Source organism: Pinus tabuliformis, chromosome 9 (assembly GCF_031772625.1).
Source record: "Pinus tabuliformis cultivar Carrire ecotype Pingquan chromosome 9, CPIR1, whole genome shotgun sequence".
Taxonomy (NCBI): Eukaryota; Viridiplantae; Streptophyta; class Pinopsida; order Pinales; family Pinaceae; genus Pinus; species Pinus tabuliformis.
In genome coordinates, this window is record NC_142307.1 from 473,706,671 (window position 1) to 473,727,488 (window position 20,818).

The 20,818-nt window shown below is 38.7% G+C and overlaps 1 pseudogene; it reads left to right on the forward strand.

The window, feature by feature from the left end:
* The first annotated feature begins 397 nt into the window (after nucleotides 1-397).
* LOC149149254 (ABC transporter C family member 5-like) lies at nucleotides 398-20,580 on the forward strand (annotated as a pseudogene).
* The last annotated feature ends 238 nt before the right edge of the window (nucleotides 20,581-20,818 follow it).

Below are 20,818 nucleotides of genomic sequence, written 5' to 3' on the forward strand. Positions count from 1 at the left end.
TATATATATATATATATATATATATATATATATATCTGTGTGTGTGTTTTTTACAATTAAAAAAAATAAAATTAAAAAACATTTTAAACTTAAAAAAAAAAAAATTAATTTTTTATTATTAAATTTTCATTATTTATTTAAAAACAAACCAATAAATAAATTTTAAATATAATTTTTTTTTTAAACGAAATTTTGTTTTTTTATTTGAAAAAAAATAAAATTATTAAACCATTTTAATAAGAATTATTAAACATGTTTAATAAACAAAATATATTTAATAATTTTTAATAAACATATTTAATAATTTAATAAACATATTTAAATAAATATTTAATAAAAACATTTTTAATAAACATATTTATAATTGAATATTTAATAATTTAATAATTTAAAATATATGGTGGCAGGCGGGCTATTGGGCGATTCTTGGAATCATCCAATGACCTACCCGTCGCCCGATGGTGGCGCAGCCGTGGGCCAAGGGGCTGGCACCTCTGGCCTCTTCTTCTTCCTCGACAAGGACCAACATGGTCACCAGTGCTCCCCTATTGCTGATGGGGAAGACGATTCTCCTCGCAAAGCGGTGGGTGGCGTTTCCTACAAGGCCACGCTTTATTGCTGCATTTATGTGTTGCTCTGCCAAGTGGCGGTGGTGACGCTGGAATGCTGGGACGAGCAGAGACAGCAGTGGTCGACGCTGTTGCGGGACGTGGTCATGTCGCAGGCGCTACAGGTGTTGGTGTGGTTCATAATGAGTGTGGTGACATGGGGTCGGAAGCAGCAAGGGCAGAAGAAATTACCCTTCATACTGAGGGCATGGTGGACAGTGTCGCTGGCCCTGACTTTTTGTGCTATATCCCTGGACATAGTCAAGAAGCACCAAACCGTATACATGCTCATGAACACCGCCTGCCTGCCAGCACTGGCCTTGCTATGCTTCGTTGCGGCCAGAGGGAGAACTGGAGTTGAAACCATTGTCACCAGGTCGGATCTACAAGAGCCCCTCTTGGATTCATTGACTTATGTCGAAGAGTCCTACGGATGCGATCATGTGACTCCCTACAGCGGAGCCGGGATTATTAGCCTGGCAACTCTGTCGTGGCTGAATCCCATTCTGGCCATTGGGGCCAAGAGACCGCTGGAGCTCAAGGACGTGCCATTGCTGGCACCGAGAGATCGAGCCGAGAGTTCATATAATGTGCTCAAGGACAATCGGGAGAAACTGAAGGTCCAGAATCCGAACGAACAACCTTCTTTAACCAGAGCGATTTTCATGTCCTTCTGGAGGGAGGCACTAAAGAATGGCATTTTCACAGGCATGAATACCATTGTATCATACGCGGGTCCTTTCTCGATAAGCTATTTCGTGGATTATTTAAGCGGGAAAAAGTTGTTTCATAACGAGGGCTATGTCTTGGCCTCGGTGTTTTTCTCTGCCAAATTGGTGGAGATTGTGACCACCAGGCAGTGGTATTTGGGAGTAGACATCCTGGGAATGCACGTTCGTGCTGCTTTAACAGCACTAGTTTATGAGAAAGGCATGTGCTTGTCCAATTCGGCGCGGCAGAGTCATACCAGTGGGGAGATTATCAATTACATCGCAGTGGATGTGTAGCAGATTGGGTATTATTCTTGGTATTTGAATGACATCTGGATGCTTCCAATGCAGATAATCTTGGCTCTTGCAGTTCTATTCAAGAATGTAGGAGTGGCAGCATTTGCCACCCTCATTGCCACCATTGTTTCTATTCTTATCAATACCCCTCTTGCCAAGATGCAAGAAGAGTATCAAGACAATCTAATGGCCTCCAAGGATGACAAGATGAAGGCCACTTTAGAGTGCTTGAGGACCATGAGGATAATGAAGTTGTAGGCATGGGAGGAGCGGTATCGACTGAAATTAGAAGACTTGAGGAAGACCGAATTCATTTGGCTCAGAAAATCCCTGTACGCGCAAGCATTCGTTACATTCATTTCTTGTGGATCACCCATATTTGTCTCTGTGGTCACTTTTGGTACTTGTATACTGCTAGGCACCCAACTCCTTATAGGTGAAGTGTTGTCTGCATTGGCCACCTTCCGAATACTCCAGGAGCCTCTCAGAAACTTCCAAGATTTAGTATCCATGATTGCACAGACCAAAGTGTCTTTGGATCGAATCTTGGGATTCTTACAAGAGGAGGAGTTGCCTAGTGATGTGACTATTTCTTTCACGCCCCCAAGCCGGCGGTAGTCTTTCAACTGTGCTAGGTGAGGTGTGGCACCACCGAACAGTTTCTTTTCACCAATACTTATGCTTGTGGACTATGCCTAACCACTTATCCTACTTAGTTTGTGTTTCGCAACCAAGTATTATTAATGTTTCCTTTATACCAATGAACACCCATACTCATTCATTAACATCAGCAATTATACATGAAGAACACAATTGCACAGTATAAAGGGAGGGGAAACTCCCTGAACAATGAGTCTGCCCGAATAATATATTATACAGTCTCTTCAATATTACAAAGCTTTACAAGTATACTTGGAAACTCCAAGTTTCATACTTAGCCAAATTTACAACCTTGTCACACCTCTGTGCGACAACCAAGATTTCCTTGCCCAAGGCAGGCGGGCGCGCCCTCACACGAGCTACCTTTCACACTTCACAACTGAACCTTGTCTTCGTGCATGATGGGCGGGTGACTCCACCAAGTCATCAGGACACCCTTCGTTTATCTCTGCATGGTGGGCGGGTGACCTCACCCAAGTCCCCTTCTCCACCTCTATGTTTGTCTTCACACAACCAGCAGGCATTCACCCAAGCTGCCCAAGAACGCGTGCCAAGTCATCATGCAAACTAGATGCCCACGCCTTTTTTCAACCATCAGGCACTCCTTCGCACAACTGGGCACCCGCACCCGTGCACGCCCTACTCTTCAACCGGCGGGCGCTCCTCGCCCAACGCCTTCGTTCACCCGATATACCGTGCGTTCAACCCATGTAACCTCACCCAAGACTTGGGTGCATCCAGCTACACTAAACCTACACCTCATAACTCTTGAACTGCGCCTTTTTTCCTTGTTCGAAGTTGAAGATGTGATTGCCAAATGAACTCCATGCAATGCTAAATTATATGAGTGGTAGGGCAAGTTAGGCTACCTAGCCGACTCGTCCTCCACGCTATGACACACTCCTATGCTCATCGCAAATACATGTCGGCTTGCTCCAAGTCGTAGGTCGGCCTATGGACAATCCTCCATGCTCCCACGCCTATATAAACACCTCGCTCAACCTTCTTGTGCTTGCATATTTACATGACTCCACCGCACATTTTTCGTAGAGTTGTTCTTCACATTTCTCCAACCACTCATTCGCTGCCAAATGTGGTCACACCTCAGTCAAAATTGTAGGTCCTAACATCCTCCTCCACCTGAAGTCATTGTCGTCCTCGACAACATATCATCCTGGTAGCCATCCACCAAGATCAACAATATTTGTCTCATCCTCAGTCCATGACGTCAACTCTTCCACATACTGCAAACATCCCTGCAACATATGTAGAACTCCCATCTCAATCATGTTTCATCCCATCCTGTGAACTGTCATCCTTCCTGCCTGCCTGATGTCAACATCTCTCTGGTACATTGCTAGCCCTCATGACTTGAACTAGTCGGGTGATTAGTCCAACTGTCACGCTCAAATCATAAGAATGTCCCTCCTTATGCTTTCACTAGTCTATCTCAAATTCTACCACATCCTAGACTCACCAAGAATCTCACCCATGCTCAGGTCCATGGAAACTCCATCCCATCTGCAACATGTCATGATGCTTGATGCCAAGCCATCCCTACACCATTTGTTATACCTGCTCAACCTGTTTTAAGGACTCACTGCCATGAGAAACTAACACTGAGCCCCATCTTCTTTCCCATATAAGAAGATGTGGAGGGAGTAGAGCCTGAAGGCTCACCCTCACTAATCATCTCAATCCATCTGTCAGGATTCTCTATCTCCATCCTCTGTAGATAAGTGACCCGATCCTCCTCTTAGACATTCGGCCTCACATATGCCTCATCATCATCATCATCATCCTCAACCACTTCTAGCCTTCTTGACAAATCCAAGATACTATTTGAAAGTGTCCTGATGACTGATGACTGCTCGGTAAGCTTTGTATCAACCATAGACAATTGCTTACTCATATCTTCCATCCTCTTCTCATCCTCCATTTGCATCAATGCCAACTCACAATCAGGCTTTGTCACTCCAATGGTTGGTACACCAATGGGTACATCCTCCCTTCCATCGTAAATGTACAGTCTCTTCAAATGTGGAACAATCAAGGTATCGAATTGTTTCAAGAATTCCATCCCCAAAATAGCTTCAAAGTCATCTATCCACACTATAGTGAAGTCTACCTTCCCTGTCCACTCACCTAGTGTTGTGTCCACCTTTTTAGCTACACCAAGAACACTATCAGGAGGAGAATTGACTGTCTTCATTTGTGCCTTTACTGGTACAAATTTCAGCCCAATTCTTCTCGCAATATCTTAGCCCATGAAGTTGTGAGAGGCCCCACTATCTGCCATAGTGAGTATATCAGCACCCCCAACCTTCATCCGAACATACTCCAGCTTGTTCCTCTCAGGATCCCTCCGAGAGATCACCTCTGTCGCAGTAGCAGCACCAAGTATCTGCATGATCCCCACAAAATCTTCTTCATTCTTCGCATTAGATTGTGCAATCACAGTCACTTTCGTTCTAGAAGGATAGTTCTTCACCGTGTGTGTTTCAGCACAGATCCAACACTTCAAGGCTTTCTTCGTCTTTGACTTATCATTCGATTTCGAAGCATCATCCTTCTTCTTCTCTTTCAGCTTTTCAGACTTCTTCTTCCTATCATCAGAAGTCTCATCATAATGCTCCACCAACCTGTCCATAGGAGCAAAATCTTCCTCAAGTGTTCTAATCCTCTGCCTCTTCACTTCATTGTGTGCCCAAGGCTTCAATCCAATAATGAAATTGAACACCTTATTCCTCTTTGCCATGTCAGGAAGTTCCAGAACCGCACTTGCAATCTCCTGCTGATATGTATGAAGGTTCCCTGTCTGCTTTATGAACTTTATCTTCATCCTTGCTTCCCACGTTTCATCTTGAGGACTGAAATGGGTCTGCAAATCTTTCTTCATCTCATCCCATGAAGTAATGTCACCAGCACTACCATTGGCAATCTGATCCATCCTCCTTTGCTACCACATCTTAGCATCCTTTGTCAAGAACTGAGCAACGACCTTCACCTTCGTCTCATCATCAAATAGACCCAATCATTCCAAGTACTGCTCCATGTCCCATAGAAAGTTGCCAAGAGTCTTTGCACTCCTTATACCATCATAAGATTATGGTTCTTTGACTTTCACATGAGGCACTCCTCCACCTGAGTTATGCCTCATGGCCTTCTTCAACACCGCGATCTCATCTCTGGCTTTGTCAAGAGATTTATGCAAGTTCACGATCTCTGCAAGACCCTGGTCTCTTTTCTCTTCAATCTCCTTGACCCTTACTTCAAGTTGTGTACACATAAGATCAGTGTACTTGTGTTGAGTATGGAGTTCATCGAGCTCTTCCCTCATTTTTGAATTGGCCTCTTGATCTTTCTCGACCAAGTCCATCTTCTTAGTCCAGTAAGCCTCTAAGTCCTCCATCTTCTCTAACACTTTTTCAATGAATGCCATAGTAGCATCCTTCGCACTATGACTAGACCCAACCTGAGATTCAGCTGCTATTGCTAACAGCTTCCTTCTTCTTTGCAATTTAGTTTCGACCATCCAACAGCTTCACCAAGATGCCTGCAACCTGAACTAGCCCTTGTTCCACTTGTATGTGAAACAGCTTCCTTCACCTGCAAGTACCTGCTTCACTGTCACCAATTTCCAAACTTTGACCAGCTTCCTGCAAGACTCCTCCAAGTCTTCAAACTAGCTCTGATACCAACTGTCATGCCCCCAAGCCGGTGGTAGTCTTTCAATCGTGCTAGGCGAGGTGCGCACCACCGAACACTTTCTTTTCACCAATACTTATGCTCGTGGACTACACCTAACCACTTATCCTACTTAGTTTGTGTTTCGCAACCAAGTATTATTAATGTTTCCTTTATACTAATGAACACCCATACTCATCATTAACATCAACAATTATACATGAAGAACACAATTGCATAGTATAAAGGGAGGGGCAACTCCCTGAACAATGAGTCTGCCCAAATAATATATTATACAGCCTCTTCAATATTACAAAGCTTTACAAGTATACTTGGAAACTCCAAGTTTCATACTTAGCCAAATTTACAACCTTGTCACACCTCTATGCAATAACCAAGATTTCCTTGCCCAAGGCGGGTGGGTGTGCCCTCACATGAGCTGCCTTCCACACTTCACAACCGAATCTTGTCTTTGTGCACGACGAGCGGGTGACTCCACCAAGTCACCAGGACACCCTTCATTTATCTCTGCATGGTGGGTGAGAGACCTCACCCAAGTCCCCTTCTCCACCTCTGCGGGTGGGTGCTCACCCAAGCTGCCCAAGAACCCATGCCAAGTCGTCGCACAAACCGGGCACCCACACCCGTGCATGCCCTACTCTTCGACCGGTGGGCGCTCCTCGCCCAACGCCTTCGTTCACTTGATACATCATGCGTTCAACTCATGTAACCTCACCCAAGACTTGGGCGCATCTGGCTACACTAAACCTGCACCTCGTATCTCTTGAACTACGCCTTTTTTCCTTGTTCGAAGTCGAAGATGTGATTGCCAAATGAACTCCATGCAATGCTAACTTATACGAGTGCAAGGTGAGTTAAGCTACTCGGTTGACTCGTCCTCCACGCTATAACAAACCCCTATGCTCATCACAAATACACGTCGGCTTGCTCCAAGTCATAGGTCGGCCCATGGGCAATCCTCCACGCTCCCACACCTATATAAACACCTCGCTCAACCTTCTTGTGCTCGCATATTTACATGACTCCATTGCACATCTTTCATAGAGTTGTTCTTCACATTTCTCCAACCACTCGTTCGCTGCCGAACGTGGTCGCACCTCGGGCAGAACCGCAGGTCCTAACAATTTCGATTCCAAAGAGTTTATTAGAGTTTGCAATAGAAATCAACGACGAGGATTTTAGTTGGGAACCTTCTACAGAGAAGTTAACTTTATCCAGAATAAACTTACAAGTGAAGAGGGGCATGCAAGTGGAAGTTTGTGGTGTTGTTGGCTCTGGAAAATCAAGCTTCCTTTCTTGTATCTTGGGAGAGATACCCAAAGTATTGGGTCAAGTAGGTACTCTTGCAATGTCTTTATTTTGAATCTTTCATCATTAATAAAATGGTTCCTTAAACTATTAATATGATCATACCTGGCCCTTTAAAGGGCCACGGATGCAGTGTCACAACATTTGCTCAACTGAAAACTTGGGCTTGTGAATTTTCAAAACCACTCATAATTTCCTATCAGTAGCCATCGAAGCTAAACAAAAAAAACATATCAACTTGCTTTTTAGTTCTAATTTTTCCATAATGCTTCCATCAGCGGATATATCACATGAAATTCAAGATGCCATTACCTCACTGAAAACAAGTTGATAAATTACTAGCTTGTTGAATTACAGGTAAAAATTAGTGGGACTACAACATATGTGTCGCAGTCTGCATGGATTTAGACTGGGAATATAGAAGAAAATATTCTTTTTGGTGGTCAAATGGACAAGGCAAGGTACAAGAACACCATTCAACCTTGTACATTGAAAAAGGACTTGGGACTATTTTCCCATGGGGACCAAACGATCATAGGCAAGAGAGGCATCAATCTTAGTGGTGGACAAAAGCAAAGAGTGTGGCTTGCCCGTGCACTTTATCAGGATGCATACATATACTTACTTGATGATCCTTTTAGTGTAGTGGATGCCCACATTGGCAGTGAGTTGTTCAAGGCAAGTTCAATGTGTTTTGATGTCATTTTTCCAAATCACTGTTTTGTTGGCATTTTATGCTTGTATATGGATGAGGTGTTGTGTTCAGGAGGCATTGCAGGAGACTAATGTATATTGTTGCATAGAGCCCTAACTTGAATTGTAAGTAATCAATCCAATGCTTTTATCTGATAATTTGATGTTGGTGTACAGGAGTACATTTTGGGAGCTTTGGCTATGAAGACTGTGGTCTTCATCACCCATCAAGTTGAATTTTTGCCGATGGCTGATCTTATAGTGGTACTTATTTTTAAATAGCATATGAAAAGTTTGAACTAGAGCTTTTGGTTATCATTTGGCTTATGTTTTATGATTACTTGTTTTTAGTGATTTCAACAGACCTAATAATCCATTGGTCTGCATGGATGTTATTCAAAAGATCAGATATCAACCTTGGCTTCTGATATTTTTAACACTGTTATTTCATGTCAGATGCTAACATCTAACCATATATTAACTATCAAGCTACATCTCTGGCTTACCAGTAGCAACCATGTTTGAGTTGGTTTTTATACATATTCCTATTTATGAGCATGCTTAGCCTTTTTGAAAAAGAAATATAGATATTTAGGTAATGCAGTTGAGGCAATGACTTAAAAGGTCTCGTCTATCTGTTGAATGGGGAACGCATTATGCAACTAAAGAATAATTAACATGGCTCATCCAGGCCAAGCCTGTGTCATGATCAAAGGAAGTTTTGGTGCTTGTTGTTTTATTAAAGTTGGACCTTATGCGTTAGGATTCAAAGTCTTTAATGTGCTTCATCATGTTACTCCAAAAGCATTATATTGAAAGTAGACTTTATGCTGATGGCCTAGTTACCTAAAGGCTCTAGCTACAAACCTCGTTGACTAGGTAGGTAGAGGGACCTAAAGCATTTATAAGTGCTTATCCACACCTGATGATTTCATTAGGATATTTGTAAAGTGAATGCATGAATTTTTAAAAATTAGCTTTCATCTTTTGCCTTATGTATCGCTATTCTTTAGAGATGGGGGTATTTAGGATGCTTCTGTTTTTATGATATCTTGCATTTTTTTTCTCAGTCCAGTATTACTATAATATCTATGTGAGGAAACGAAACTTGATGCCTTTTGCAGGTACTTAGGGATGGCAGAATAACACATGTGGATAAATATGAAAATTTTCTACAAGTGGGCATTGATTTCAATACTTTGGTATCAGCGCACCATGAAGCCATAGAAGCAATGGATGTTGCTGAATATATAGTTGATGAACCAAATGAAGAAGTCAAGTCTTCATCTGTTGGAGCTATTAAAGAAGATGATTCAAAACCTTGTGAAATTAGCAATCTACCAAAACAGAAAGTAGATAAGGCATCATCTTCTTACAAAAAGAAAAAGGAGGACAAGAAAGCCAAGAGAATGAGGAAGAAACAACTTATCCAAGATGAAGAGCGAGAAAGAGGGAATGTCAGTTTGCAAGTGTACTGGTCTTACATGACTGCAGCCTATAAAGGTGCCTTGGTACCTTTGATAATTTTATCCTAGGCATCATTTCAGGCACTGCAAATAGGAAGTAACTAGTGGATGGCATGGGAAAATCCACAGACAGATGGAGAATCAGCCCGGATAAGTAGCTTTGTTCTTCTTCTAGTATATATGGGCCTAGCATTTGGTAGCATGATATTTGTATTTATAAGGGCTCTACTTGTGGCAACCTTTGGACTGAAGGCATCCCAAAAACTATTCAGCAATATGTTACGATGTATCTTTTGTGCACCCATGTCTTTCTTTGATTCAAAACCAACTGGTCGAATCTTGAGCCGTGTATCAATAGATCAAAGCGTTGTAGACATAGATATCCCATTCAGACTTGGTGGTTTTGCTGCCACTACCATACAACTTCTTGGCATAATTATAGTTATGTCAAATGTCACCTGGCAGGTTTTGGTTATATTTGTACCCATGGCTATGGCTTGTTTATGGATGCAGAAATACTACATGGCATCATCGAGGCGCTGCACGCAGCCCTCCGCCCATGGCCGCGCCACCACTGGGCGGCGGGCGGGCCGTTGGGCGATCCCCAGAATCGCCCAACAGTCCGCCCGCCGCTCGGTGGTGGTATGGCCATGGGCATTAAATTTTTTTATTTTTTATTTTTAATAATAAAAACAAAATTAAAAAAAAATTGTTTGATAATTTTTTTTTAATTATAAATATGTTTATTAAAAATGTTTTTATTAAATATTTATTTAAATATGTTTATTAAATTATTAAATATGTTTATTAAAAATTATTAAATATATTTTGTTTATTAAATATGTTTAATAATTTTTGTTAAAATTGTTTAATACTTTTTTTTTTCAAATAAAAAAACAAAATTTCGTTTAAAAAAAACATTATATTTAAAATTTATTTATTGGTTTGTTTTTAAATAAATAATGAAATGTTAATAATTTTTTTTTTTTAATCAATCAAAAACACATTTTTTTGATAAGTTTAAAATGTTTTTTAATTAATTTATTTTTTTAATTGGAAAAGATATATATTTTTAAAATTTTGATATTTTTTTAGTTGTTGTTGTTGTTGGTTTTTTTTTTCTTAGTTTCTGTTAATGATTTTTTCAATCTTTCCATTTTTACTTACTTAATTTTGTATATATAAATTTTTTAATTTTGTGTGTTTTTTTTTTTCAAATTCTTTTATGGTTTATGAAATAATGTTTTTTTTTTTAACATTTTTTTATTTATTTTTTGCCTTATATATATATTTACATTTCTGTTTTTAAGTAATCATCATTTTAATCCTAATTTGACTAGTTTTTAATTTCTTCTTGTTAATTTTCCTTATTTTTTTTTAGTTTTTTGTTAATGTTTTTTTAATTTTTCTATTTTTACTACTTAATTATATAGTTTTTTTAATATGTTTTTTTTTCTTTTCCCAAATTTTTTTATGGTTTACATATTTGTTTTTTTTCCAATTTTTTTTTTAAATATGTTTTTTTCACTATTTATTTGTTTATAATTTGTAATTTTTTTTCTAGTTTTTTAATTCTTATATTAATTTTTTTTTTTTTTTTTACATTTTTATGATTGATTTTTATTTTTGATGTTTGATTTTTTTTGTTTTTATTTTATGTTTTATTTTTAGTATATGTTTTTACTTATGTTTTATTATTATTTTTTAAATTTTATTTTTGTTTTGTGTTTTTTCATTGTTTTATTTCTATTTTTTTATTTTATTTTATGTTTTCATTATTTTTTTGAAATTTTAATGTTTCTCGGGGTCATGATAAAATATTTTACACTATTATTTCGAAATGTTGAAATTTTACCCTTGAAAAAAAAATTGTTATCCCAACATCAACACTTTTCGTTTCGAGGGTGTTTTTTGCACAAATTTTACTATTGAAAAAAAAATTATTCGAACATCAACACTTCGTTTTGAGGGTGTTTTTTGGACAATTTTTGCACAAAAAATTGGGTTTCACTGGAATTTTTAAAACATGTTGAAAATTTACCCTAGAAAAAAGAAGGTGTTATACCAGCATCAACACTTTTCGTTTTTAGCACTGTTTTTGATGTTTTTTCAGGGTTTTTTTGGCCAGAGTTCCTGTTTTGAGTTTATAGTTCTCGTTTCAAAGTTTACATTGATATATCCACTTGTAGATATTCTCTGATCCAGATCTCCAGCCCATTTTGCATCAACAAAGCCACAAATATCCAACATTCTGTCCAATCCTGATCTTCCTGGGTAGCACAAACCATAATCACTAGTGCCACACAAATACCTGAAAACCTGCTTCACTGCTATCCAGTGCCCCTTCCCTGGTTTTGACATAAACTTGCTCAATACTCCCACTGCATGTGCAATGTTTGGTCTAGTACAGACCATCGCATACATCAGGCTACCGACTGCACTTGCATATGGAACACGGGACATATCCTCTTCCTCTTCTTGTGTCTTGGGACATTGTTCAGCAAATAACTTTACACCTACAAGAATAGGAACCTTCACCAGTTTACTATCCTGCATATTAAATCTCTGCGATATTGTCTCGACATACTTCTTCTAGATTAACCAGAGCTTCCTCTTTGCCCAATCTCCTTTAATTTCCACGCCCAAAATATAGTTGGCAGCACCAAGATCTTCATGTGGAATTTGGAGGACAATTGGGTCTTCAAATCCTGGATAATTTCTTTGTCATTTCCAACCAGCAACATATCATCCTCATACATGACCAGATAAATAACACATCCACCAATTAATTTAAATACACACAGTGATTTGCTTTGCTTCTGGTGAAGCCAAGTCCTCGTATAAATGTATCAAATTTCTAATACCACATCCTTGGTGACTGTTTTAACCCATATAGAGACTTCTTTGACTTGCATACCAGTTCTTTCTTACCCTTCACCACAAAGCCTTCAGGTTGCTTCATGTAGATCTCCTCTTCCAAATCCTCATCAAGAAATGTTGTCTTCGCATCCATCTGTTCTACCTCAAAATCAAAAGCAGCAGCAACAGATAAAAGTAATCTAATATAAGCTACCTTGGCAACAGGAGAAAAAATATCACCAGAATCAATTCCTGGCACCTAGGAATAACCTTTTGTTACCAACCAAGATTTGTATTTCTCCACCTTTCCTTCTGCACTTGTCTTCTTCTTGAACACCCATTTGCTGCCAATGGGTTTCCTTCTAGCCGACAACTCCACTAGATCCCAAGCCTCATTTTTGTGCAAAGATGTCATTTCATCAACCATGGCCTCTTTTGAGAGTTTTCCATCCTCTAAATCTACTGCTTCCTTTACAGTTTTGGGATCATCATCAGTAATAGATAAAGCAAAATTTGAATAGAAAGCAGATGGACTATACCTTTCTGGCTACCTTCTTTCTCGAACTGATCTTCTTACACCCGGAGTTTGTGGCTCTTCATCTTCTGATTCCTCCTTTGCTGTAGAGTTTGATTCTTCCTTCTTTATCTCAAACTCTATCTTCTCAGGTTCCTTTGGTTGGACTTCATGTTTAATAACACCTTTCACCTCTCTAAACACCACATCTCGGCCGTAAACAACCTTCCTTGTTGCTGGGTTCCAAAGCTTATAACCCTTTAAACCATCCTCATACCTAATAAAGATGCACTTTTCAGATTTACTATCCAACTTCGTTCGTTTCTCCTTTGGAACATGTACATATGCATCACATCCAAATACCCTTAGATGTGAAAGAGAGGGTTTCTTACCAGTCCATACCTCTTGTGGATTCTTATCCTCCAACGCTAATGAAGGTGACCTGTTGACCAAGTAACATGCAGTATCCACCGCCTCTGCCCAGAATTCCTGTCCTAACCCGACACCACTGAGCATGCTTCTTGCCCTTTCCATCAACATCTTGTTCATTCTTTTTGCAACTCCATTTTGTTGAGGTGTATATGGAGTAGTCTTCTATCGTGTTATACCACACTTCTTATAGAATTCTTCAAATTCCTTGCTGCAAAACTCTCCACCATTATCTGTCCTCAACACCTTTATCTTCTTCTCTATCTGATTTTCCATGAGAGCCTTACATTCTTTAAACTTGTCAAAAACTTCAAATTTCTTCTCAAGGAAATGTATCCATGTATTCCTTGAGAATTCATCTATAAATGATACATAGTACACATACTTACCTAGTGATGAAACCTTCACAGGTCTAAACACATCACTGTTCACAAGCTCTAATACCTGTTTCGCCCTCTTACTACCAGAGAGAAAACTCACTCGATTCTGCTTCCCATATACACAATTTTCACAAAAATCAAAATCCAGAGAGCTATTACTCATATCTTCTACTATACCTTTACCATGAATTATTCGAAGGCCCTTCTCTCCAATATGTCCAAGCCTTTGATGCCACAACATGGTCTTCTCTCCAGAGACCACTAGATTTTCTACTCCACTTTCGGGAACCACAAAACTGTTGCACCCATCAATAACAGTGCTACCTTGCAGCTTATACAAAGTTCCAATTCGAACTCCCTGCATCAATACCAATGCTCCCCGAACAACTTTGCAGGTATCCTTCTCAAACACTATTTTTACACCTGCATCATCCAACTTTCTTACAGAAATCAGATTTTTTGCCAAAGCAGGAATATGCAGAACACCCGGAAGTGTTCTAACCCTTCCACCTTGCAACTTCAAATTTACTTTTCCGCGACCAATGATTCTAGTGTTCCTGTCATCCCCCAAGAAGACATCACCACCATCATATTTCTCATACTCACAGAACCACTCTCTATGGGGAGTGAAGTGAAAGGATGCATCTGAGTCAATCAACCATGCCTCATGATCTACATGTGTACTTGAAGAAGCTAAGTACACATCCCCACCTTCATCTGAGGTGGTTTTTGCCTCTGTAGAAGGAGCCTCATCAGATCCCTTTCCTTTTTCAGGAGCTTTATATTTACAGTCCCTTTTAAAGTGGCCTTCCTTTCTGCATTTCCAGCACACCGCCTTTACAGGTTTTCCTGGAGATTTAGATCTCCCTCTAGATTTAGATCTCCCACTCGATGACTTATTTTTGTTTCTATTCTAGGACCGTTTTCGTATAGACAAGGCATCACCATTCTGGATCTCCATATTTTTCTATCTCATCTCCTCCGTCAGCAAGGCTGAGACTATTTCATCAAACTACAAGGCAGTTGAATTGCTACCTATTGCAATAACCAGACTATCCCATGAAACTGGTAGAGAACACAACAAACTGATGCACTTATCTTCATATGAAATTTTAATATCAACAGATGCTAACTGACTTACCACAGTATTAAATACATTCAGATGCTTTGTCACCGAGTCTCCATCTTTCATCCTCAGCTTATAAAGCTTTTTCCGTAGGAATAGTTTATTCACCAGAGACTTAGATTGGTACAAAGTCCCTAGCTTGTCCCACAAAGCCTTCACCGTAGCTTCCCCTGATACATTTAGCAATATTGAATCTGAGACTTCTTCCATTCTTCATTAGAACTCCCGTTCGTTTAATATCCGGATCTACTGTGATCCACTGATCTTTATCAACCAATAGATCCTCCATCTTGAGTTTCCACAACTTAAAACTTTGACCATTAAATTTCTTGATCTCTATCTTTCCACTCCTCGCCATCTTCTTTCACCACCAAAATCAATCTCGCAGATCTCCCACTGAACAGGGTCTACCACAGGCCTAAGCGAAACCCCTCAGCAACAAAGGTGTCCCTTTGAAGCCAAAACAACTCTGATACCAAATGTAGGTTTTAACCCTGTACATAAATTACCAACATACGAATTCTAAATAACACAGAAAATAAACAATGTGAGAGCATAACACATAAAACACATATACACAGAGATTTTCCCCTGGATCCCAAAACCGGGACTACCAGCTTGATTTTTCATTATGTTCATTTCAATGTTATAATACATATTTATACATGTCGAAGCATCCAATACCATGGACCGAAAACCATCGCGTCGAAAAAACATGTGTGAAAATCATGCACAAAACCATATGTGGGTCCACCCAACCTAACATAGGGTCCAAAACCAAAATTTTTTGGGGCGCTGCCCCAGACCCCATAAAGTGGGATTACAAGTACACGTCAAACCCCTGTGACCACCCCCCCCTCTAACCCCCCGGTTAACTACGTGGGCTAGTCGTGGAAAGAATATAACAGAACCCAACACAGTCGTCCCATAGAGATTAAACTCATGCACATTTCTGGTACATGCCTGACCTATTTCAACAATATATCTTGTCCATCTTTCATCTTGAACTAGACATCTCCCACTCCAACAATACTGCAAAAATGATGATTTCCCAAATGCACTCTACCATAATCACCGGGATTATATGAAACAAAACTATCTTTGCATGGGGCTACATGGTGAGATGCCCCAGAGTCAAGGATCCAATCAAAGCTACTACTAGATGTATATACACATGCATCCTCTACTGAAACAGTAACCAACACATCACCATCTGTGGCTACAACAATAGTCTCACCTTCATTTGTGCTGGATGACTTGTGATTTGTACTGGATGGTCTCTGATCCTTTTGTCCTTTCTTCCAGAATCGACATTCTTTCTTCATGTGCCTGGGTTTGCCACAATGAAAGCAGATGATTCTGCCTCTCCTTGATTTTGATCGGCCTCTCGATCTTGATCACCCTTACTGGCCTCGATCCATTCTCTTACCATGATCAGCTAGAGCTAGAGCCTCTCGTCCTTGGTTTTCCGCAATTGACTTGCTCGCAATTCCTCATTCATTAACTTACCACTGACATCATCAAAATCTAGGGTCCCTGTAGTTGTTGAAATGCTCATAGCTACAATTAAATTTTCCCAACTATCTGGCATAGAACACATCAACAATATGGCTCTAATTTCATCATCTAAAATGATTTTAATAGAGGAAAGCTGATTAGTAATAATATTAAATGCATTCAAGTGCTCAGCAACTGAAGCACCCTCCTTCATTTTGAGATTATAAAGCTTCTTCATCAAGAACACTTCATTTGATGATGTGTTCTTCTCATATAGATCATGGAGCTTCTTCCATAATCCTTCTGCCATCTTTTCTCCAGACACATTGAAACAAACATTCTTTGCTAAATATTGGCGAATTGTTGTAATCGCCTTTCTATCTAGCTTATTCCACTCTTCATTTGTCATCGATGAGGGTTTCTTTGTTGTGCCCTCAATCGGAAAATACTGATCCTTTAAAATCAGTATATCCTCCATCTGTGATTTCCACAGGGAAAAATTAGCCCTGCTCAACTTCTCCATATCTGTAACTGTTGTCTCCATTTTCAATCAAATTCACACCCCAAAACATAAAAACTCCACTTAAAAATAAAACTTTAATTATTACTCTTTAAAATTTGGTAATAATGACCTTCCTCCTTTTAAAATACCCTTTTCAAAATTCCTGATCCTTTTTAAAATATACTTTTCAAAATTCCAACATATAATTATATATGTTTCATAATAAATATATAAAACATATATAATGTTTTAACCTTTTCACATTTCACACATACATATGTTGATTTCATAAAAAACTTGACGTATATGTGGAAGCTTGATGTAAAACAAACTTACGAACACCACGTTTCAACTCCAAACTCCATGAATCTCCATGTCTCAAACTCCAACAACACGTTTCAACATAGATCCACGACCTTGTTTTTCTTGTAGCAACTGTCTTTTAGTTCCAACATTCCTCAGCTATTTCCTAGACAGATCCTTCAACAGCGCTAGGGGTAACAACCAACGTTTTAACAAATGCTACGAGAGTAAGGCGATGGTACTAAGCGGCTTGCACAGTGGATATTTGACCCTAGCTCTGATACCAGTTGTTGGAGTCACGATTGTCGTTACACCAAAACCCGCAGGTGTTAGTAAACAGACACATCGCTAGATTTAAGCACATGCCATGAAACACATGGGGAGCATTGACCTTCTATACTGCCATTAATGGGGAGTCAACACATAATGCTTTTCAGCTCTTACAAGAAGAAAAATTGTTCACACATCAAGCAAAAATGGAACAATTGATGGAAGTTTGCAAAGTAAGTGCATTAACTTAGTTTTTTTGTGTCTTCTTTGGGATTTTCCAGGGCTAGAAATGTGTAGGTGACTTCGGGAGGTGATGGCTCCCATGTCTTTGTTGAAAGGAGAAGAACCCATCGCATAAGGGGGATTGATGTCGAGGGTAAAAAATTGTTGTTGAGTCTAGAGGTTCATGTCTTTGGGTGGTTCCTTTTACAAATAATTTTTTCTATGTTTTTGTGCAAATTTTGTTGTATACTTGAGACTTTTTGTAGAGTTTATAATGGATATATCTTTAGACTAAGATGAAATTGTTGCTTGAGAGCTAACAAGCTTCATGAACAAACTATTGTTAGTAAATATTTTATAAATAAAAATATATTTAAGAGTTTTGGTCCCTAATCAAACATTTATTAATATAAAACCCTTACTCACTCCTTAAAAAATAAAATATATATTATTTTAAGTGATAAAATAAAAAAAATTAAAAAATACCCAAAAAATTATCGAAATTCAAATTATAGTATTAAGTGCAAGGTCTAGCTTGATTTTTATATATAATGGCATGCTACTTATGTGCAAGGGATAACATGCATTTTACATATAATGACATTTGACTTGAACTTCTTGTGGTGTATGTGTAGAGAGGGGGTGATAATCAAAGTGCACCACAACACATTACACATGATTCATATTCAATAATTCAATACTACTTCTAGAACTTCTAATAAAACTTATATGTATAAATTTTTTATAATAAATCACCTTGAACTTGAGCCTATAATTTTTTTATAATAAATCACCTTGGGCTTGAGCATGGTCAAGTATTTTGATATTCAATAATACTTACATAATATAAAACAAATTATATATGTCAAACCACCTTGGAATGGAAAGATTATATATGTCAAACCATCTTGGAATGGAAAGGTTTCTAGAGATGAGACAAATTACCAAAGAATAAACTAGAAATTGTCTCGGAATGATGCAAAGGTACGCCGATAGGATTGTTAAATTGGAAAAAATTGCAGTTTGGTTTCATAATCATGAAAATAATATTGATATATTAAATTTTAAATTTAGTGGTTATTTATTTTTAATATTTAGTGTATTTTTAGTGTGTGTGTGTTTTGATGTTGTAACTTTTTATGGTTAAAATCTAGAGAACTAGAAAAAATACGATCTATATTGCAAAGCAACATATAATTACTTTAATATAGAGTTGATATGTTGCATTAAAAAAAAGACTAAAACCATAAATAAAATATTTCAATGTTCAAGTAATATATATATGTATATATGAATGAGAGAAACAATTCTTATAATTAAAATATCTCAATATTTTATATGAGAAAAATATACAAGTCTTTAAATGTTTAACATTAACTTAATCTTTAATTTATGACAAATTAAAATAGAAATTTCTACATGATAAATTGAAAAAAATTACTCATAATAAACTTACACTAATCATAATTTGAATCCCATCCCAAAAAGCCAAACTAATCATCCATAATTTGAATCCCATCCCAGAAAACCAAACTAATCAACCATAGTTTGGATCCCATCCCAGAAAAAAATATAATTATCCAAGATAACCACCTTGTGTTGCTCACGAAGCATTCTTATAATTGATACCTACTATGTATATTTGCACATGATGGTGACCAACAATAAATAAATATTAATTTCACATCTCCAGATAAAATTGTAACCACCTATTTCTCAAACTCCAATATGTATTCTCATAATGCTAATGGGTTTAAACCTTGGAGAGGTGCATGTGGAGAAACTCCCCTGCCAAAATCCATAACACAATTCTCTTCACTAATGCAATTTGGTTACATTTTAATCCTTGTGTATTGCGTCTGTCATGCTCTAAAACATAGGTAAATTTTTTTTTTTATATATATAAGTAAATCTACATTCACCAGACCATAATATATCAAACGTATAATCTACATGTACCGTGATTCTCCAAGAATTTGACTTATATGTTTATGTAATAATGTTACAGCATGCACCTAAGACCTTTCGGGCTTTGACACATTCATATTTTATTGCATGACACGCACTTTATAATCATCATAGTCAACATTCATTTGATTACAGTATTAGTCGTAACATTCGATTCCCTATCTAATTATAAAAAGGGTTTTCTTATATATATATGGGTTTATGTTGTGGCGGTCATGGGACTTGCTGCCACAGCAGATCCCGGGTACCATGGGCTGGCACCAACCTTAATTGCAACCTGTATGGCGTTCAACCCGAGATCGGACTAACTTGCTCTTTGGAGACATGGGTACAGTAATGCACTGTCGTTTGCAGTACTGGCCTGCTGTGGTTCATCCATCTGGCCCGATCAACGGCTCACCTTCGTTCTGCCATGTGCGGTGGCGTGATCGAGAGCTACGAGGCTGGCTCCTCGGTCTTACCATTTCGCGCTCAAACCCTTCCGGATCCTTCTCGTTGATCGGACGGTGGTGGCAGACTTCCTCAGATCAAAGGCGGAGGCTGTGCCACGAGGCAGGGTCATGCGTTGAATATTTAAGGTTCATTTTGTATTGGCTTGGTTATTGTTTTCATTCTGGGTCGAGAGTTTGGCTGCCGAAGTCCTCGGCTCGACTGTGTTCGGCCGAAGACCTTATGGTTCTCCACCGCACCAGGGTTCCATGCTCTACCAAGGCACAAAGAAACTCTCCAACTCACTGCTCAGGTTAAGTCGAGTTCTTGAAAGATATTTCCGATATTGTTTACATTTAAATGATTTCGTTCCTCAGTCGTTTCACCTGTTTCTCAGTCATCTATCTCCATGGTTTTACAGGGAAGGCTTTCGGCGTCCAGACATCGATGGGGAAAAGACCCGACTTTCCAGCCCCGACCATCCTGCCACAGGTATGAGGAAATCCTCTTTCTTAGAATCTGATTTCGATTTTCTTTCTCGGAACAGTGGCTAATCCTCTGTTCTGCTGAACAGGGATGCCGAGTTCCTTGCTACCAAACTTTCCTCCGCTATACGACCAGGTTCTACTAGTTACGAACCTATATGGTTCATTTCCCTCGTCTGTTAGATTATTGTATTTAGTCTTTGTTTAAGGGCTCATGTTATGACGGCCTCTGTCTAAGCTTGGTTCACCGAGTAATGTATCTATGCACAGTTTATCATCTATTTAAATGCCCGACTCACGGCATAACTGTTATTCAAATACGGTTCTGACTTTTATCATGCTATCCATTGGGTTATGCTCGTCTCAAGCTCGTCTATATATTAC